Here is a 12,533-nt window from a genome sequence, read left to right on the forward strand (position 1 = left end):
GCAAACCTGTTTTGCTACTAGTATTACAAGGCTACACATCATATTTGTGGCTAAGCATTTCATACGAACGTGCTGCACGTTAATATCTTCTGACTATTTATATGTGTTACCTAACCAACACAATTCATGTGAAAAAGAAGTGCTAGATTCGTCCACGGAAAACACGAAAATGAAATGTCTGAGTCTTAGATATATATCACCTATACTTTATGGCCCCAACATCGCTCTGTGAGTGTTAGGTACCCTGAAGCTTTTCTCGGTGATGGCATAGTAGATGTTGTGTTTGTCTGCAAAACTTGGAGGACACATGGTAGTCTATGCTTAAATCCAAGTGTCGGTATTTCCGTTTCATGTTGGAAGCCATTCGTCTGATGGAAAAGGTAGCGCCAAACAGATATTTAAAAGGTATTCGGCAGTATCAACAATCGCTTTATTTCACTGCCTAGCCTGCTTTCGTATTCGTGTGTCGTGTTTTACGGGAATCAACGCGGCTGTTAGATCAGAAGACTGAACAATCCTGTTTTTCGGGAGTCGATCCTATGTATCCAGGTGGCGTCTCACACGTTTCAAAATAACTGAGCTACGATCCCCCCACCGTCGCTGCAAACTGCCAATCGCAGTCACCATAAATCTGATAAATTAATGTTCGAGGAAGTCTGAATTAAAATTGATCTGAGTGATTTTACACGTGCGACATATGCCGTGGCAGTTCCATTGGCAAAACGTCATTGGCAAAGCTTCAGACATTACGGTGAGTAAGAATTTCCTTCTGTTGTTTCAGCTCCTTTAATCTATTGTAACTTTCGAATAAATGAATACTTATTGGTCATAGCATACCTGGCTTTATACGATTCCAGCACATTTTCCTGGCAGCCATTGTATACTACAGTATAAAGAGGCTTCGTCTCTGGAAGCGATTTATTCATCGACCCATTTGCGGGCTTTAACCTTTGTTCTGAAGTGTTTGCCTTTCTGACTATGCTGCATTGACCGAAAAGTGATAATTGGATGGAGCGATGCTTGAGCCATGTGCCGTGTAGAGTAGAGTTTCTTATCAAAGATCCGTTACCTCTCAGTGGGTCACCCAAACAGTACTTTGTTATGCAGCAATATAACTTCGCGTTACCCTTCGCGAATTCAAGGTCTTCTGCTGCCTATCTCGTAGTTCAGATGGGTAAGATGGTTTACGTAACGGTCTCCAGTCATTTTTCCTGGTTTAATCCCATCATGTAAAGAGGAACATCTTTAGGCACGGCCTCGAATTGGAGAGCTGTTTAAGGTCTAACCATTCTGGTTTGCTTTTAGGGGCGTCGTAAGAAATCTATATTTTATCGCCAGTAACAATACTGTATAAAAATGCTTTTTTCTATACAAGCAACGCAATGCATATTGTCAAATGCTTTCTTTTTTTAAATTTTACTGAGTTTATGTGGGTATACTTCCATTCTTTTTCAATCTTTCCTACTGCATGCAAACGATTGACAACCATCAGCTGGACTACTTCTACCTGCGTACAGAGCCGTTGGATCAACTGTGTTTTACGGTGCCCGCAGTTCGTCATTCTTTGTTTCTCGTGGTCGTTTGGGGCGTACTTTTTCGATAGAGTTAGACTCTCTGGTTCTAAAGCGATTAAACCAAAACTGGCAAGTGGTAATTCTTACTACATGTTCGCCTTGGTAGACAATCCTTTTTGCCTCAGCAGTACTTTTCTCAGCGTAATGAAAGCGGCAGCTTCATAACTAAAAATAGAAAATCACTACTTCTAACGACAACAGCTCAATAAAAATAACAGGGCACACGTCCATTCAACACGCCAGTCAAAACAATTATCTTGGGGAGTTTCAGCTGAGTCCAATCAGCGCCCTCGACGCGTGTCGCTCCCAACGAAGCCTTTTGCCCAACCTAATATCACAATTTCGGAAGTATTCTTCTGAAAAATTATATTTTGTCTGATTGACAATAAGGCTTGAATTTGACCTCTTAGGTTGCGATACGTATTAATCACATACCTTTTTCGCAACATTTTTAGCTCGCTTTTTTACACTAGGCAAGAGAGTCAGAAATATTACCTAAAGTTATAAGTAATAATTAGTAAGATTCACACTAATGCGTGCTATCATCTTTGTTCGAGATTAACCGATTTATGGAAATAAGATAAGAGTTGTTTTTTACGAATCGAATAAAACTGTATTGCTTCTGTACCTGAACATTTCATTAGTCAACTAGACGTTTATTCATCCGTTTCGACTCTTGTAACCAGTTTGCAGCTTTATAGACTTTTACAACCTTTTCCATATATTTAAAAAAAATAAATAAAAAATAAATAGATGTCAGATCTATTGTTAATGTCCCTACAAACATAAAACTATTACATCTGATACAGTATGTGCCCCATCCGTTAGAACTATATACATTTGGTATTTTGTAGGCTGATACACCTGATGCATTTCGTTATAATTCAAAGCAATAAATTCATTGAATCTATTTTAATATAATGTATAAGATTATTCTTCTCTAAAAGGCTCGGGCGCTCGGGGCCAGTTACCATTAGTGTTTTAAAATTGTACATATTTTACTTTTCCGACATTGTATATTTGTACAGAGTCACACTACCTATATTAACAGTATTTTTCAAGGCAAACTACTAACCTTAAATGAAAAATCGTCAACAATAAACGAAGACGAGCTAGACATGTGACGAAAGATTGATGCCTCGTGTTTTTGCCCAAAAATGACTAGCTCCAGCTATGAAACTGATGAAATTATAGCATGGAGTAGTTGATTTAAGACTTTTATTTGAAAAGCTTCAATAAAGTTTCGCCCACACTATACTAAAACATTTTTTCTATCTATAAAAGAAATAGAAAGAGCCAGATAGTCCTCTGTAATATCTTTGGAGTTCGCCACCTTGCGATAATCATACGTGGTGCAGCATTCTATAAATGAATACGACGATACCTATTCTTTTAACAGACCGTGTTCATGAGATAGACTATACTGTTGCTTGGGGAACAAATAAAATATTACGAGTTGTGAAGTCTACCGAAGACATCTTCTAAGCTTATCGTTCCCCTGTTAGCTCAGCTGACGTATGGAACTATTTCTAGGCAGTGCAAAGCCGCCATGACAGACTGTCAGTGAGTCAATATACCTATTACCATACCATCAACAAGAGAGACTTGATGCGATCTCCCTGACGATAAAATGAGGAAGTACTATATTTTAAATATAAGAACATATATAGAATTTAAAATTGTTGATTAGCTGCTGTGTTTAGGTGATATACAAAAAGCAAGCACTTAAATATCATCCTTGTTTCTAACATGTTTATTGTAAATTCATCTTCCTTTGATCTCGATTTCCACGCAGTACTTTCAAGTTTATCAGAAATGCTACGACATAAGCTAAAACATATGATTTATAATGGCTTTTTGAATTGGACGCCTGAGAAAACTAATTTCTGTGCTGAAAACTGTAGAACTCCATCCTTGATTACTGTATTTAATTTCTACGTAATTCATTTTTAATAGATTTGTGTGTATGGCTAATGAATCTGTTGAAACTAATTAAAAAAAAGGTCAAAAAAATAACTGACTCCTTTAAAACTTCATCGGTACGTAATGAGGACAGATTCACTAAAAGTAAGCAGGAATAAGTAAGAATGACCGCAGGCGGTAAGAGAGACATATCTGCCAGACTATTTCCGAGCCTCTTATTTTTCTGATCTGAGATGTTCATTACTCGCATATTCGAAGTACATTTGGTTCCTATTCTTTTGCCAACAAAAACTATGGTTAAAATCGGATGGATGTAAAGCATATCCGGCAGTAACAGCAAGCTAGCCTTTGCGCTTGAACAGCATAACTAGCAAGATTTGAGTTACTTTAGTTTCTGCAATAATTATTGCGGGAATAATAGAAAATTGCTGATATATCAATTGTGATATCATCAACACAAGTGTACCACTGATACAAAATCGACACTGTATATAACGAGTGATTTTTTTAAAAACAAGTTTATATTTGCTTAACGAACTTAACTATCTAATTAGTTCTTACCTACAACTGCAATTTGTTAACAAAAATGTTCGAGTCAGTCCCTAATTCATATTTTTATAAGGTTTGGATAGGAGCTTAGTTGTTTTTAATGTTCTATTTTTCCTGTATTGAATGAACGACATTAACTATACTTAAAACTGTGACAATGGAATGGGCCCATGATTGTGTGAAACATCAAAGGCATAACAAAGCATTTTTACAATGGACAACCAGTGCTGCCGTATTTTTCGCACATTGTTTCCTATTGGATTATCAAGTCTACTGCGATTTTGCACCAGTATTTGAAAGAATATCATTTCAAACGAGGCGATGTTTATTCCTCTCAATCACCTTTATCCAACATTGTGAACAGCATCGGCACGTATGACTCGCATAAAAATTTCACACAGGATCCTGCATTCGTTTTGACACAATAAAAGCTGTGTGTAAGGACTACTCTAATCCAACGGGGAGCTACCACTCATTTGTTAATAAATTCTGTCAGCTCTTAAGTCAGACGTACGTTAAGTTGATATAGCTTTTCACATTACCTGCAGTTACCGAGACACGTTCTTGTAAACATACCGGGTTAGATCTACCGTGTAAGTCTAGCGACGGTTGTAGAAAGAGAAAGGTTTACTTGCGTTTGTTCCTATAAGTTACCGTGAGTTTAGTGTCTCTCTACATACGGATAAAGATGAACCATTTCGATGAGCACACCGACGATGCTTCCAAGCTATTCTAGAATCAAACACAAATTTCTATCTACAAGCACCTTTCTTGCGGTCGCGTCAAGTTTTGCAGGTCATATGGGTTACAGCCGGTCATGAAGCCAAAGGTCTTCCATCCTAAGCTTTCATCTCTATATTTTTTACTTGGTAATGCTACGCATATATTAAAAATAGTTGCTGGAAACGCCTGTCCTCTCCAAAAAATAGAAAAAATTATATATCAAAAAATCTGGTTCTCATTTTCCATGTTTTCCGACCATAATGCTACCTAAAATCGAAGAAACTGACGCTAAGCTAAGTGATAGTTACAATGTCATTGTACATAGAGGTACAGACTCAGATTGGCTCTGGACTTTCTAATCAGAGATGAACCAAATGAAAGAAGTTCCAAGCGAAATGGACATGTTTAATCATTCTATGAGAGCCGAGAACATTACATAGTAGAAAAAAAAAAAGTATTTTCTACAAGAAAAAATCCCCTCCGTTTAACATGACTACTTTACTGGTCTCAAAGGCTATAGAAACAGATTTATGAGAATGAAGGCTAAAGTAGCTTCTAACTACTCTATTAGCTACTACTATGTGTTAAAATTTGTTTTTTTTAATGAAAAATTGAATACGCAAAAATCATTTCAGACAGGTCTACAGTCCCTTGGACAATGTCTTAATTTATTACAATAGATTTTCAAATAGCTTCGGGCAGTTCGAATCAATCGCTAGGGTAAGTTGGGCTCTATGGAAGCAGTCTGGAATACTTACTCTTCGCGTCATCGAGGGAATGGGTTTGAGTGCAAATGATATCAAAACAGGCTAACAAATTTATGCAAATGACGAGTTCATAACATCGGTCCTTCGAGACCTCTTCAAGAAGCGCAAAATTTTTATGTTTTTTGCATAATTGACTTATAATGACTTTCGTAATAGCGCCTTGTCTACTAATCATCCATCGGACTTTGGATTGCAGTAATTACCTTGCGTGTGTTACTTTGAAACCCGCTTTGAACATTTATTGTAATTCAGCAACCGCTCGACAGATATAAGTACTGAAAGTGCCTCTAACAGTTAACTGAACAAGAAAGTCTGCGTTGTCTTTAATTACTTTTTTAGAAAAAGGAAGTTGCCCACTTGCTCCAGGTCTAGTTCTGGTGTTGCCACTTGTATAGGATAGCGAACTACCAAAAGTAGCAACCAGATACCTTCTGCTACCAGTATGTAGGCAAGGATCATTCTGAAAACAAAAATTAGCTTGTTCATGGTAGAATTTGTCGCAGTTGACCCAAAAGTGATCAAATACAGAATGACTATAGAATTGGTTTTTCCTTAACTTAAATGAAGTAAAGCAAAAAAAAAAGAGAAATAAATTACTGGTTGCATCTGCTGAACATCAAGTTTTGCATCGAGCCGGCCACTATCGCTTTTTATATCTCGACACCACTTCCTTATAAAGAAAAGGATTAGAATTCTGTCCCATTAAATAGATCTTTTTGTCTTAATTAAAAAACCTTTCTCACAGTTTTTTCTAAAGTGAACACTCATCGACTTATTGGATTTTTTTTGGTATTGTGAGGTCAGATTCGACCACAACTATCTGAAACACGATTTGCTATAAAACATCCGCTATAGCTCCACTCAATAGCTTTTCCTCTACGTAACTAGAAAGCGATAGCAATGTTTGATAAAATGCCTACCTGTTTTAGCTCTTTCAAGTTATCTTTTTGACAAAAGTACTTTTTCCATGCACCAAAAAAGCATGCTATACAAATGTCTAGTATTTTTTCATTTCTAATAAATTTCTAAATCTAAAAAATATCGGCTCGTTTGCAAAATTTTAGAAATTTTGAAAATTATTTGGAGTTTTAAAATTCTCGAGTATTTTGAAAAATTCTCATGGAAATAACTATAGCATTGTTGTCTATATAAATAGGATGTAAAATTTTCATTCAAAAAGGATAGTTCAAAGTAAAAAATTATTTCAAATGAACAAAGCAAGTAAACATTTCAAAATGCATTGCTATTGTATTTTGATTGGGAGAGGGAAAAGCTGTCATAGTAGGGGTGCTACGGTGAACATGTGAAGATCATTGGGGTCAAACACTGGCCGGAGGTACCGAAAGGGTTCAAATTAGTTAAAAGGCCTACTGCAGCGAGTGTAAAGCCATCACTTTACTTAGAATTAGGATATATATCGAAAGAACCCTTCGATTGAGGGAAAAGCTAGTGTTAGTATCTCGAAAATAGTAGTGTGTGCAAGATATTATGACTGAAAATATTCTCCACTAAAAGAATTAAAAAACAACTTGGCTACCTTGCTTCCTTACTAGAGAAGGAATCTCCAGGCAGGGCGTCGGTAGGAAGAGCTGTTGCTATCAAAATTTATCTCAGCCTTTGCTATGGGTATAACTACAGAGAAGCAGCATAATTTCCAACAGTGGCATTTGATTTGCCCCGCTAATATAATTTCCCTGGAACGTATCAAACGTACTCAATTCGCATCAATATCTTCATTCAATATTCATCGATTTTTGAGCCGAATTTGGCGTGGCCGCTAGGGATGTCGCACTTTTTAAGCTGGTTCGCGTTAGAGCTTGTACTATCGCCGACAAGCATTGGTATCCACCGAAGAAAACATCGACGAAATCGGGCTTGAAGTCCAAGTTCATCGATATACACTTTGCGACTTGCAAAGACCAAAGTAATGAAATTTCCCTACGGGGACTCGCTAGTTACTACAGAATCTCTCCGCCTCGCCGACAGAGTAATCCATTTGTCAAATTTTTCACTGAGCTTCGTATAATTTTAACACCAAGCGGATGATTATCTGGGGAGCACAGAACCCCAAAAAGATTAAGGTTCTGTACAGGCTAAAGACAACGCTAATACTTTTTGACGTTGCATCTTTTACGCTGTATGTGATGCAATCAATAGAAGGACACTTCATGGTGACTTGACTACGCGAACTGGGCAGCATAAATAAATAAAATTTGAGAGTGTCGTGCGTCTCGCATTTATAAAGCGACGCTTCTATTGCTCTGTAAAGCACCATTACTTGCTAAAAGGCTGAGGCGATGGTTCAATTTAAAAGAAGCGCTTCATACGAAATAAAAATCAGTTATATGCACCCAGAGTTAACCCAGAGCGATGACTAATTTCGTTGGAAAAGACAGCGGAAGAACAAACTGACGGATCAACGCTTGATGCACAGTTTAAGGATTTCGTGTTGTCTGTCCAGCACCCTGTTACTTACTTTTTTTTCTATTTATACTTAGAACTTTCATTTAAGCCCGAATCTTCGTGAACAATATTACGAGCTGATGAAATACAATTAATTGACTCAATTAATTTGAGGTCCTCATTCGAATTCACTACCTTACCCGATACACAACGTTCTAACTAAAGTTGTATCGACTGGGCTATTTTTGGCTTTCGGTTTCGATTTTTGGGTATTTTTTTTAGTTAACCCATCCCCATACATCGTGAAGTTATAATTTCATTGAGAGTTTTCTGTTATTAAATTTCCACACAATTTTTCAAAATGTACTTTGGGTAACGTTATTTATGTACGCTTTTACTGCATTGAGCCCTATTGAACTTGGCGTACTTGTTGACCTAATATCGTAGCAACTCTATATATTATGCGTAAACGTATTTCTTGAACAATCTAATTGCAGTATGCAATAACAGCAGTACTTCACGATAAGATTGTGCAGGTTAGATGTATTGACAAGTCACTTACTAACGTACACCAGCATGAACTTATCAATTCTTCCACTTCGATATCAAAATAAGAACGAAATCTTGTTTTGTCTCTGACGGATTTATTTAACGTAGTTACTTAATAGTTATGAAAAGTTCACACTGATAAGTAAACTTTCGTCTATACCAATGTTAAAATAAGTCTTTACCAAATGTAGGGTGGGTAAATCCACGGGACTAATTTCTGTGAAAATACCAGATTAAGCGTTTGCAGTAATTGAAGTTCTCTGGACACACATTTCGTTTAGTCAGCTGGACTACGTGTATTTCGGAGACTATGTTGGCTAAATATAAAAATCATCTGCTGCCCACCCGCATGAATCGGATTTATTTCATACCAGGCTAGTAGAGATGAGCAGGGTATTGACTTGCACGGACGATATTCAGCTCTCTTGCGATAGAGACTGGCACGAAACTCACTTTGATGTGAGACAGGAGACAGACTCGACGTTTGTAGGTGAAGAAGTATAGGCATAATCGGCCCTATTTCATATATGCTACCAGTATTTATAATTGCAGTTGGGTTAGTCCATTAATAACAAGCTGTTATATTAACCTTTAATAAGGACGTCTACGATAAATCCGTTTCTCATACAGACCAACTTCTACCAATTTGGCTTGAGCCAAGTTTGCTCTATATAAGACATATTTAAATCTTAAAGCCAATGACAAAATAAAAATTTGTTGTTTTTGAGATTTATAAAGAACTAGTGTATTTTCCCTTCAAATGCTAATTTGCACTGGAGAATATATTTAGTCCATTTCATTACTCGAGTCATAACATGAAGTTCCACTAAATCAACTGTAATAGAGTGCGGGTTGTCATGTTTCTTTGTGGCGACTACAACTAATTTTTAAGTTCAACGAAATGGAATTATTGTTAAAACTCAGGCAAAGGCACCAGGTTCTCTAAATTCATATGATATATAGCCTAATCCATTACTATAATATTTCACCATTTTATCAAACACCTTTTTCAACATAAACAGCTATTTAATTTGGAATAATCTATTGAACTACACTACGAAAATCAAAGCTTTTTAATTTTCTCGTTTACTTCTGGTTAAGGACAAGTCGGGTTGTACGTGGCAGGTTATTTCTTCTGTTAACGGAACATTGATTTTAAAAGCAAGTAGTGTTAAACAGCTTATTTGGGACGGACATGGTGCCATTATGAAAGCCAGATTCAATATTTAAAGTTATATGGGATGGGCAGGTAGTAATTTGTAATACATGGGATTAATCGAAGAAAGTTAACCAAGCCCTTCAATTATAGTTTCGCATATTCCAGAGCTATATTTTTCCAAAACAAAATGTTAGAAGTTTATTCGTGTAGAGTACGAATTAAAACATTATGTTAGGTTACAAAACGCCCCTTTCATCTCTTGCAAATATTTTGGTCTACTTGTAACAATTCAAGGGAGTCAAAACTTGGCTTTTAACTGTTCAGTAAGTCTTAATGACAGCCTATGGTTTACAAATAACAGTCTTCTACTTATCCAGCCTAGTAAGCAATGATTATGACGCATTATCTAGCGAGAATCACAGCCCTCTTTTAAATATTCTTAGCTTCATTGGCGAACATGTTTTTTTTCTACGAAACCATTACTATTTCATTTTATACTAAGGGTGGAATGGGAAAAACATTGTTGTCCTCAATTGTCATTTTCAAATTAGTCATTATAGTCCGACTACTTTTTGCAAACGAAATCGCATTGTTTTTTTTTCTCTAACGAAATATTGGTTTCTATTGTATTGCCAAAAATAATACAAAAGTAAGTCGCAACGTGCCTCTATAATATTTTTAATTTTACTTTGTGATCTAGAACATTAATAATGAATTGTATGATGCATATAATGATAATATAATACGCAAACGACGTATGTCTTTACAGCGGACATTTTTCGGTCGCAGCATCCGCATGAGCTTGGTTTCGCAACTTTAAACTTTAAATTTTTTTTCATTTCTGGATTTTCTATTGCCTTATGCCTCCGCTAGATACAAAGTTATATATATTGGTTATTTCCGATTAACGTTCTGGGACACGATATAAATTGTTTTACTTCCGCCTCAAGCTCCACTTCTTTCGCTGAAAAAATGCAAAAATCCGGTGCTTCTGCATGTGAGTTATTTGGAGTTCTGTTTCCCGATGATGTCCTAAGACTGCAATATTTTCCGAGCAGAGTAGAGCTTCTGGTATATGCAGACGACCTGACTATTACGGTACAGACCGAAGCAACTGCTGATAGAGCTACACAGCAATCCGGAAGTGAGCGCAATCTCAGAATGGATTACTAAAGGTGAAATAGAGCTTGCCACGGAGCAGAGTAACCGCATCCTACTCATAAAAGAAAAACGCGTGGCAGAAATCAATCTTTAGATTAGGGACATACGAAACAGGATGGTAGAGACTGCTAGATATCCAGGTATACAAATGGGCGGAAACTTACAGGGTTACTCCGGTTAGGATGACTATAGCGAAAGTTAGTAAAACGACAAACAAACAAGAATCTTATCTGATATATACATACGGGCAGAAGAAGGCTTCTGATGTCAGTCGCCAGTTTAATAGCGTTCTTTGGTGGTCCAGTTTATTTCGGATTGTCTATAGGCTTCAAAACAAGCAACAGCTCCTCTGTAAAACAAAAAACGATTGCACTGCAAAATTTTTAAATATATAGGCTGGTCAGTACCTTAGTGGCCCTTGTTTTGGTTAGAATACTGCCGTGCAACTGTGGTAACGGTTAAAGAGAGGAAGCGTCTATGAGATAGCGAAGGAAACTGAGCGTCAATTTATAATATAGGCGTGGCAGGCTGCGTGATCGGTTATACAAGTTCAGAAACCGGAGTCCGTAACCTAATCCACGATATCGGGAAGAGATTGGAGCGCAGAGTAGAAACGGACTTTCACGTAATACATATTATAACGGGCCACGGGGATTTTCAGTCCTACTTACATAGGACTGAAAAAGCCCCATCGGACGTATGTGTCCACTATGATTAAAAGGCAGAGGATGATTATGCCAAGCGGATGACTACGCCCACACGTCACTAGCCTGCCTCATTTTCAAGGCTGCAAGCCTAAGAGCTAAAAAGCAAGGTCTTGATCCAGTAAGTGCTAGCTTTGGTGAAACCAAGTCCTGTTGTCTAGTTTGAATCCGATATTACATTGGGTGTTCATGCATTTATTCCGCCTCTTAGAAAAACTTAAAGAAACCATTGTTAACTGAGACATCAAGTCGTATAAGAGCCCCACTTAAAGAAAGTGCTACACTTAAAGAGCACCTCAGGAGATATGGTTCGTACAAAGATGTTATCTAGGTTCTCTGGTTTCCGATAAGCCACTTAAGACGGGCTTGTCAAACGCATTCGGATACTTTTTCTGTTTATGTTCAAATAGAGTCAGTAGAAACCAATTTTTTCTAGCATTTACAAAAAAAATCCCTGTAAGTTAAAGTTGCAAGAAGGTAAAGCTTCACCATAAGGTGTTTTAGGCGTAACGGATATAGACAAATGTAAAAAAACTACGAAATGAAGCATGTACCGGATTACCAGAAGTGTTTCAAGTTGGAGGTAGCAATCGGTTAAGACTGAACTCTATTCGTTAGGACCTCTTGCTCATATAGGCATGCAACCGACGCCCAGTCAGCTGCAGATTTGTCTTCTCCGGAAGTGAGGCCAGATTGTTTGTCAAAGCTATTTCAGTGGTTCTAATATTTTGTGTCTTAGAGCTATTATGTGACTAAGACAAGAGATGTGGTTTCGGTGAGAAAAAAGTGTCCCTTTTCCCGTCGTTAGCCAGGACCCCATATTTTCAAGTTCTTGATTCCAAATAATGAAAGGTATACGACTGAGCGGATTCACAATACGGGCGTGGAGCAAATGTACAAATTGTAAGCCTGGCCAATGTATGACTATTTTACATATGAACTGTAGAGGTTCCATATATGCTGACTTTTTCTGTGTATGCAGAGTGCTTCACAATTTTCTACAAATTTAATCGCACTTGAA

At 37.2% G+C, this 12,533-nt stretch overlaps 1 protein-coding gene across 1 annotated transcript in view; it reads left to right on the forward strand.

Moving 5' to 3' along the window:
* The first annotated feature begins 227 nt into the window (after window positions 1-227).
* The window catches only part of LOC111249648 (uncharacterized), a 61,342-nt gene continuing 49,036 nt past the window's right edge, over window positions 228-12,533 (forward strand). Inside the window, exon 1 of the mRNA XM_086986915.1 lies at window positions 228-751. The gene's annotated coding sequence lies outside the window, so the exon portion shown is untranslated. The remainder of the gene's footprint in view (window positions 752-12,533) is intronic.

Source organism: Varroa destructor, unplaced genomic scaffold, assembly GCF_002443255.2.
Source record: "Varroa destructor unplaced genomic scaffold, Vdes_3.0 BEIS01000004.1, whole genome shotgun sequence".
Lineage (NCBI taxonomy): Eukaryota > Metazoa > Arthropoda > Arachnida > Mesostigmata > Varroidae > Varroa > Varroa destructor.